The sequence below is a fragment of the Lolium rigidum genome, chromosome 3 (assembly GCF_022539505.1).
Source record: "Lolium rigidum isolate FL_2022 chromosome 3, APGP_CSIRO_Lrig_0.1, whole genome shotgun sequence".
Lineage (NCBI taxonomy): Eukaryota > Viridiplantae > Streptophyta > Magnoliopsida > Poales > Poaceae > Lolium > Lolium rigidum.
Genome location: NC_061510.1, coordinates 282,112,111 through 282,121,117, shown reverse-complemented (window position 1 = coordinate 282,121,117; position 9,007 = coordinate 282,112,111). Strand labels below are relative to the sequence as shown.

The window sequence follows — 9,007 nt, the reverse complement described above, 5'->3', positions numbered from 1 at the left end:
TCTTTTTTTTGCAAAACCTATTAGTAATTGTACTTTGCATGATAATTTGACAAAAATGCACATGTGAGAAAATGTGAAATTGCTAAGCCACAAAGAAAAGGACAAAACAAATGGCATCAACACATTTAAAATTGTTTGGCGAAACCCAAATTATTGTCCACTCGGTATGTATATCTCATTCGCAATCCGTTTTTGGCACCATATTTTTGTATCGACGAGGGCTTCGAGACTAGATCACGCATTGTTATGTTTTGATAGTAACAAAAAAACAAAATCTCCTGCTAATAATATTTCGAAGCCGATTTGAACACACACACTGCAAAATCTGGAACCACCTCGTGGGAGGTGGGTCGTCGCACGTCCCTTGTTGGGCTCGAACGAATGAGCCTATCCAACATCCGATTGGGCTCTAACCGAGATTGGGCTGGCCCGTGAGCAACGCGCTCTTCTACATCGCTGCGGCGCCGTACACGATGCCGGCGACTGCCCAGTGGCTCACCAAGCAAGTGGGCCACTCGCACTCGCAGCAGACCACATTTTTTTCTCCCGCAATCCAATTTCAAAGTGATCGCGAACCCTCCAGAATGTTCCGGAACCCGCGCCGCGCCACCCTCCTCCTCGCCGCCGGCGCCGGCGCCTCCGCAGCGGGAGCGGGCGGCCTCCTCGACCGCCGCGACCCCACCACGGCCGTCACCGTGTCCGCCTCCACGCCGCTCCGCCACCTCCTGTCCACCGCATCCACGGGACTCCTCTCCAGCAACCCCCTCTTCTCCCCGTGGCAAGGTTCGATTCGTTTGCCCGGTCTAGCTCGCGGTTGTCCACCTACGTTCGAGCAGTTCGTGTCACTAATTCTCCATTACCGATGATTAGCGTCTCAAGTGCGCTGTGGTGTCATGCGGGGAGCTTCGATATTGGAGCCGGCAACCTGTTGTTTATGCGGCATTCACACGATTTTCTTTGATTTTGTTTCAAATTAGCTATTTTTCGCAACACATAAATATTGAAAGAGTGAAACAACGTTTACAAAAAAAAAATCCTACAATGTCATCCTTGCTGATGATTATTAAATTTCCAGAAAAAAAGAGTGAAGCTTGGCAATTTGGCATTGAGGAGATAGAGGAAAAGGAATCGCTTTAGGTTGTGGAGAGATATAGCAGTAGGCGGAGCCATTCTTTGGGAATTGCAATAGCGAGAAGAGTGTAGGTGATTAGTATCCCAACAGAAACTAATGCTTGTATTAGTAGTACCCATATAGACCTGCACATTGTTCTTTGAAATGATAAAGTACATTTAGTTATTCATTAAAGAATTAAGTGACCAAGATTGAAGTATTTAGCTGCGAAAGTTTAAGAACTTCTCTTGGAACAAATTCTATCTCGGCACACAACTGTGTCTAAAACAATGTGACTAGAATTTAGTTGTTGTCCTTTTCTACCAGATTAATGTGAGAATTTGTTGAGAGTGCGCAATCAGGATAGTAACATGTGTGCATTTGTTCTGAACGACTAGTTAAATCAAGTTGAGGTGTAATTTAACGATCCAGTTGATGAACAGTTTTGGCAGGGCGGATGCATGTGGACATTAGAACACTATGTGCAAACCCATATACATACATTATAGCAACGTGCCCATTTAGCACTATGCTTCGCCCAATAATTTCCTATGTATATTGTTATTTAATAAGAGATTACTTTTCAAATTATCTTACGGTGTTCAAATATTTTACAGGGAGGTTTCCTATATTAATTTCCTTTGCATCTGCATTGGTTCCACCCGCTAACCTGAGCAACCAAGGTTCTGGTGGAAACTCAGATCATTCGAGATGTCTAAGCAGGAATTCAATTGCCGAGGCTGCAGCTGCAGTTGCTCCCTCTGTTGTGAACATTTCTTTTGTGCAAGGTGTGAATGTAACGCAGTAGATGTTGTCAAACTTATTACCTGTTTCACTAGCTATTTTAGTAAATCTGCAACTATTTCTTGTAGAAACTCAATGGGCGCAAACTAAGCGCGTTGGATCAGGAACTATCATAGATCCAGATGGAACGATATTGACATGCGCCCATCTTGTTCCAGATACTGAAAGCACGAAAGCAGTCCTAAGTGGAAAGGTTATTAATTTGGCACTACCAGTATCTCTCGGTGTTTATTTTGAGTTACTCATTACAGGCCGACAGTATCTGTAGGAGTTTATCTTCATCAAATAAAACTATTATCATGCTTGAATATGAGTCGTTGATTTTCCAAATGTTGGAATCTCAAAGTCTTTACAGGAGAACCTGCTCAGCTGCTCCTGGGTGAATGCTGTTTCTTGGATGTAAACGAAATTGGCAAAATTTACACATGTGAATGTTTGGGTACTCTATGTGCTTGTGAATTTACTCAGTAAATGTTTGGGTGCTCTATGCATGGTTCAACGGAATGTCCTTAGTCCTTTACAATTCTTTCAAGTTATAAACCAGCCAAGATAGTGGAACTAAGTAGTAGGGTTGAAATTCTAGGCTTTAGCATGGGACCAAAATTCGAGTGAAAGCCACAGTATAATACTGCAGCAGTAGTGGTAATATTCGAGTGAACTAAGGAGTAGATAATGTCCCTTTTCTAACAAATTACCAAACAGTAGTGGTGCTTAAGGTACATCCTTTAGTTACTCTTGCATCCTCTTCCTCATTGTTAAAAATGTTCCAGCAGCATTTTGGTTGATCCAGGAGAATAGCTTTCAATACATGTTTGTTAGATATTATCTTTCTTACCTCAGAAATGGGTCAACTGTAACAGGTTACAGTGACTTTACAAGATGGCCGTGAATTTGAAGGCGTTGTTCTAAATGCTGACTGCCACTCAGATATCGCTATTGTGAAGATCAAATCCAGCACACCTTTACCAGCTGCAAGGCTTGGATCGTCATCTAAAATTCTACCAGGTGAATGGGTTGTTGCTTTGGGTTCCCCTCTTTGCCTACAGAACACAGTTACAGCTGGCATTGTAAGGTTAATATTTCACTAAAACCCTAACCTACTGGTTCGCTTCTGATTCCATGCTTGCTATTTATTTGTTGACTTTAGTGTTCCACTTTCACCCCTTTCTTGTAGTTGTGTTGACCGGAAAAGCAGTGATCTTGGTCTTGGAGGAATACGAAAGGAGTACATACAAACAGATTGTCCCATTAATGTGGTAAAATCTCATACTTCCTACGTGAACATGCATATATATGAATTAGTTAAATAAGTGGAAACATTAGCGCAGTATTATATCATAGTTTAAAATAGCGGGCCATTTCATTTAGCCTCGACATTTTCAGAAGCTAAGAAAGGCTATAGCCGGGCTATAGCAGGCTAATCCATTTAGCCTTTTTTCACAAATAGGGGAAATTTCAGTTACATCTTGCCAATAATTATATATATTTGATCGTGTACAGTAGATCTGAAAAATCATGAGTTGAAATGATATTCCTAAGAGCTCCATGTAAGGGTGAGGACCATACATCCAACAGTTTTTATGAAGACGTTAAAAATTACAGAACAAGCAAAATCTGAAACTATAAGTAGCAGCTTAAGCTTTTTAGCTGTCATTTACCTTCTTCTGTTACGACACTCAACTTTCTTTTCTGATCTATTATTCACTCTGGGTGGTAACCATAGATTTGTTGTTATATTTTCTTGTACGCAACAAGCAGTTTGATACTTTGGTATGAAAGATTTAGCCTGCCAAAACTGATCATTGCCAATGCCATCTTGTTTTGTGTACCTGCTTTCTTCTTACACTAATCCTAAAGAACAAGGCGCCCGTTCCTTTCATTGTTGCCGATGTAGCCTCATATGTTCCTAATACAAACATATGTGGTCTGTTTTGCTCTCTAATTTTCTCTAGAACAAACAGTTGACATATTTGCAAGCTACAGGGAAACTCTGGCGGCCCTCTTGCTAACCTCGATGGTGAGATCATTGGAGTTAATGTGTTGAAAGCTAAATCTGGTAATGGTTTGGGCTTTGCAGTACCAATTGACTCTACTGTGAAAATAATGGAGCACTTCAAGAAAAATGGGTATGACTTCTCAGTTGTATAATGCCGGTTGCATTTAACTATTGTACATTGCTTTGTAGTTCGCCCCCCATTGGGAAATTTCTTTGTTTACTTTAGGCTATGACCTGCACATTCGGAGTGACTAGAAGTATAGAACATTTATTTTGCCAAACTAGGCATTCTATGAGGTAAATAAAGTGGCATGATGGTAGAATTTCCACTTTATATACAAGAAATTAGTTGATTGGTAGCAAGCTGTGTGCATTTACGTTTATAAATAGATTCTTTGGATTACAGAAGTATTACAGCTGCACAACACCTGCAAGTATAGGATTTCAAGATGAAGTATGCTGGCTGGTACAGAGGATTATGATAATATACTCAGCTATGCAATCTCTCTTTTTCCTTCTCGTTCTTGTTTTAGCTTACTTTCATTTCTGTTGGGTTTCATATTTAGCCTACCCCAACTTGCTTGGGAAAAAGGCTTTGATGATGTTGTACTCAGCTATGCAATCATCTCCAGTCTTTTTGTCTCTGTTGCAAATTTGACTAAAATCCAACATGATGTTGCTTTGTGAGCCTAGTTGTTTCGGAATATATCGTAGTATGTTTAGCAGGTACTTAGATTTCTCTTATGTGCTATGCAGGAGAGCTGTCCATCCGTGGCTTGGTTTAAAAATGCTTGATCTTAAGCCAACGATCATTGCACAACTTAAAGAAAGATCAAGTTCTTTTCCAGATGTAAGGAAAGGTGTCCTCGTTTCAGTGGTAAGCTATTTTTAATTCGTCTCGTATGACGAGGCACTGTGCAGCCTGGATGATTTACTCTTGAATCCCCCACTACAGTGCTACAATAAAATTTGTTGTAAAATTCTAATTATCACAGTTCAATGCCCATTATTTTTTATGTTTCCGGCTGGTTCTGACTAATTATTCTTCTGAAGTGTCACTCTGTGGTATGTTTTAGCATGAGTTTGGCAATGCTGACGCTAGATGAGTGAACAACCAGGTTACACCAGGATGCCCAGCTGAACGTGCAGGATTTGCTCCTGGGGACGTAGTCACTGAGTTTGATGGTAAACCGGTGGAAAGCGTGAAAGAGGTAACTAGGCTAACCTCTGGTTGTGGGTTTTTAAAAAATTATCACTTGCAATATTCCTTGTTTGAAAGTAGCAATGATTCCGTGTGATACCATGTTACGGAAGTTAAAGTAATGATGCTAAAATGATTTAAGCCAGGTGCTAGAACAGTGGTGGTGTTTTGGTTCATAGGTCTAAATGCACCTATTAAGAAAAATGCATTTTAAGTTTAGTCTAAAATGTTGAAAAATTATGAAGAAAAATCCCGGATGTACATTTGGACATTCTATGTTCATTCACAAAAGTTTGTGGAAAAAAGACATTTTTTGTGGCCTACGTAAAAAAGATAAAAACATGTCACGTAAAAAGCTATTTTGAATCACCGAAAATTTTCCTTTTACACAGCCCATAAAAAATGTCATTTCTTTGCGAAACATAGTGTGCGAACATAGAATGTCAAGATGTACACCCAGAATTTCTTTTTGAAATTTTTTGATATTTAGAAATATACTTTTTTGACAACGGGAGCATCTACACCTATGAGCCAAAGATGATTTCTCTCTCTGGTACCTATTGTATATAACATTTCATGCGCTTCTGGGGTTTCATTCCAGTGTTCTGTACATCGAACTCTGAGATATCATTTCAAGAGGATCAGATTATTCTTTTTATAAACGAGTTAATACAGTGTTCGTTGCAGATTATTGACATCATGTGGGACAAGGTTGGAAGGCAATGCAAAGTTCTTGTGCAAAGGGCGAACAATGTATCTGTGATTTTGACAGTTACACCGGAAGAAGCAGATGATCAACAGTTATCTGCTTGAGATTAATGAGCTAAGTGGAGAATTTTCCAGTGCAACTAAGACTTTCGTTGGAATTTATTTTGTGTGTGGCCCGTAGACATTCGATTGAGTTGGATGCATGGCTGGTGGGTCCAGAAGGGAAAGAAACGTAGGCAATATAGGTATGATAGTGCAGTGTTGAGTTTGCAAAAAGAGTCTTTTGGAGCACATTTTAACAAACTGGGGTTCATTTTGCTTCTTTTGGGCTGTCCATTCAAGTTTAGCACCTTTTTCTGTGAGCAGAGTGGTTGTATCAAAATCTAAGAGGGAAATTATGCTTACTTGGTAAAACTTCTCACCAAAAGATGTGGGCTTATCATGTCTTCATCTGATCATAAGTAATCTCGTAGGCGTAGCCTGTTGTCTGTTGATGTTTCTAAATGAGATAGGCAACAGCTCCAGTAAGGTTTGTCTGATAGAACTTGCGTCATAAAGGGATGGTAAAGGTGGACAACGTCATAAATGAGCAGCAAGTCATCGAATAATAATTCTGCTTTTCGCACACTGCCTAACCTTCAACGGTTGCATGCATGACTGTTTGGAAGCAATATTTTGTCTTGGAATTTCTGATTCTTCTGCAATTTCAGGTTGGTGCCTTGTGCGGGCACGTCTGCCTTGTGTGACACCCAAAACCTAGGTCCATTCTGATTGGTTGTTAGATGCAACGTCTCTTAACTTTTGGTTGAAATGTCCCTCTCATGCTTCATCATGGGGATGTATTATTTGTGGTAGACGTACGCTTTCTGTCTAGTTGTAGGGTGTAGCAATAGTTGAATATGTTGGAACCTTTGCGCTTAAGTATTTTGAAATCCTGTTGCGTATGATAATCATTTAGAAAAATACTTGTTTGGTTAATTCAAGGCAGGTGCTCTGCTTAGCATTTTTGTTGTGAACATGGTGGGATGAGTAGGGTGATTGTCAAATCAAGGCAGCAATTCAGCATCAACCTTAGATCCTCTCGGCCACTGCAGCTATGGTGGCCGTGTCTAGCTAGGCTAGACATCATATCGAAGTCACATTTCAAGATTCCTTTTGGCACAAGATTTCGAACCATGCTGGGAGTGTAGGAACCCTTTTCCACATCATGTGCGAAATACCGTTTCATATTCTGCAGAATGCTACAGAAGTGGATCCAAAACTGATGCATTTTGTGCGCCAAACTTAGCGGGAAGAATTGTGAAGTTTTGCCAAAGTTGACAGGGTTGATACTGATACCTCTGCTTAAAAAAAATGTCGTGCAGTTAGTTGTCATCTGTAAACTTACTCTGCAAGAGCGTCGTTGCAGTATGAATTCATTCGGCTCAAATATTAGTGCGAGGGAAGATGGCAATGCCCTGGGAAATGCACTTTGGCTCATAGGAGCATATGCTCCCATTATGTGAATCCACATTTCAAAGTGTTAAAAAATTCTAAACTAAATTTTTACATGTACATCTAAACATTTTATGTTGGTACACAAGTTTTTAAAAAACACTAAAAATAATTGTGGCTCCTGTAAAAAAGACAAGTTTTGATGCTATAACACGACTACGTACAGGATATTTTTTTGTCTTTTTTGTACACGCCATATAAAATGTTGTTTCTCCACGAAAATTTGTGCACTAACATAGAATGTCAAGATGTACACCAACAAATTTATATCAGAATTTTTAACATTTTTAAAATTGTTTTTTAATTATTTTATATAATGAGAGCATTTGCTCCTATGAGCCAAATTGCCACCTCCGCAATGCCCTCCCCTTGCTTCTTCATCCAGGGAAAGCCTGATGCCTCCCCTTGCTTTAAATGTTCGGTGGCAAAAAGACCCAAATGCAGAGGCAGATTTCTTAGAGATACAGCACCCTCCCTTAGCATAGCCTAGATATATAACATCTTAACATTTTCAGGTACGAATTGGCCTAGCTACAGTGTGCCATTCTTGGACCGGTGCGTGCAACCCCATTCATCTTAAATACGGCGATGATGATCTTTTGAGTATCTACCTCTCTAATTAGTGACACAAACTTGGTTTTCTCTTTGGAGTTTCTTGGCTTACTTAGGTTATAGCTTCTTATGAACACAGATATTTGGTCTTCTCCGACACTCCATGAAGGAAAGCGATTAAACCTGTTCAGTACAAGAACTTTTCTTTTGTTGCAAAAAGAAAAAAAAAATCTTTTTCCGAGTTGACCATGTAGAATCTGAGAATGTTAATTCATCTTTGCTCTAATCGTGAGAATGTAAATGGGAAACAAGGATAGGGAGAAGCCTCACCGATTCACAGTTAACTTCAGCTGTCATATTCTCTACTACTGTTATCACCCGCTCCTAGGTTTCATGAAACGATGACAAGTGGTTAATATGTTGCAGTTCAGCATCATGTGGAAGGTCCAAGCCAAGTTACGTACCGTCCATGCCTTTGTTGCGAGATTGTTGTCGGTGTTTTCTCATGACAAGTCGTTGCACCATATATTTGACATATTTCGAACGAGTGACACAACACTCCTTTTATGTAGTACCGTTACTGTTGGTAATTAATTAGCTGATTAACTGACATGATAGTACATTAAACATATTCTCAAATATGTACATATATATATATGCAGTGTTTCGTCATGACAAGTCGCTGCACCATATATTTGCCATATTTCGAACAAGTGACACAACACTCCTTTTGTGTTGCACCGTTACTGTTTGGTAATTAGTTAACTGTTTAACTGGCATGATAGCACAATATGAAACATATATTCGAATATGTACATATATATGCAGTATTTCGTCATGACAGCTCGCTGCACCATATTTGACTGTCTAACTGTTTGTACTTAATTAAGTGACATAACACCCATTAACGCTCGTACCACTGCTCGTACATATATGTGCCGTGTTTGGTCAAGACAAGTCGCGGCACCACATATTGGACGCATCTCGAACGAGTGACATAACACTCTCTTATCTAGTACCGTTACTGTTGGTTCGTAACAACTGACATGACACAAGTACACAACTAAACATATTATTCGGTACGCTAGCTAGCGCTAAACAGAACTTTTCCTAAGTCTCTGCTCATAGAGCTTAGAACTTG

General features: G+C 39.8%; 1 pseudogene; it reads left to right on the top strand.

Moving 5' to 3' along the window:
* The first annotated feature begins 584 nt into the window (after positions 1-584).
* LOC124699587 lies at positions 585-5,930 on the top strand (annotated as a pseudogene).
* The last annotated feature ends 3,077 nt before the right edge of the window (positions 5,931-9,007 follow it).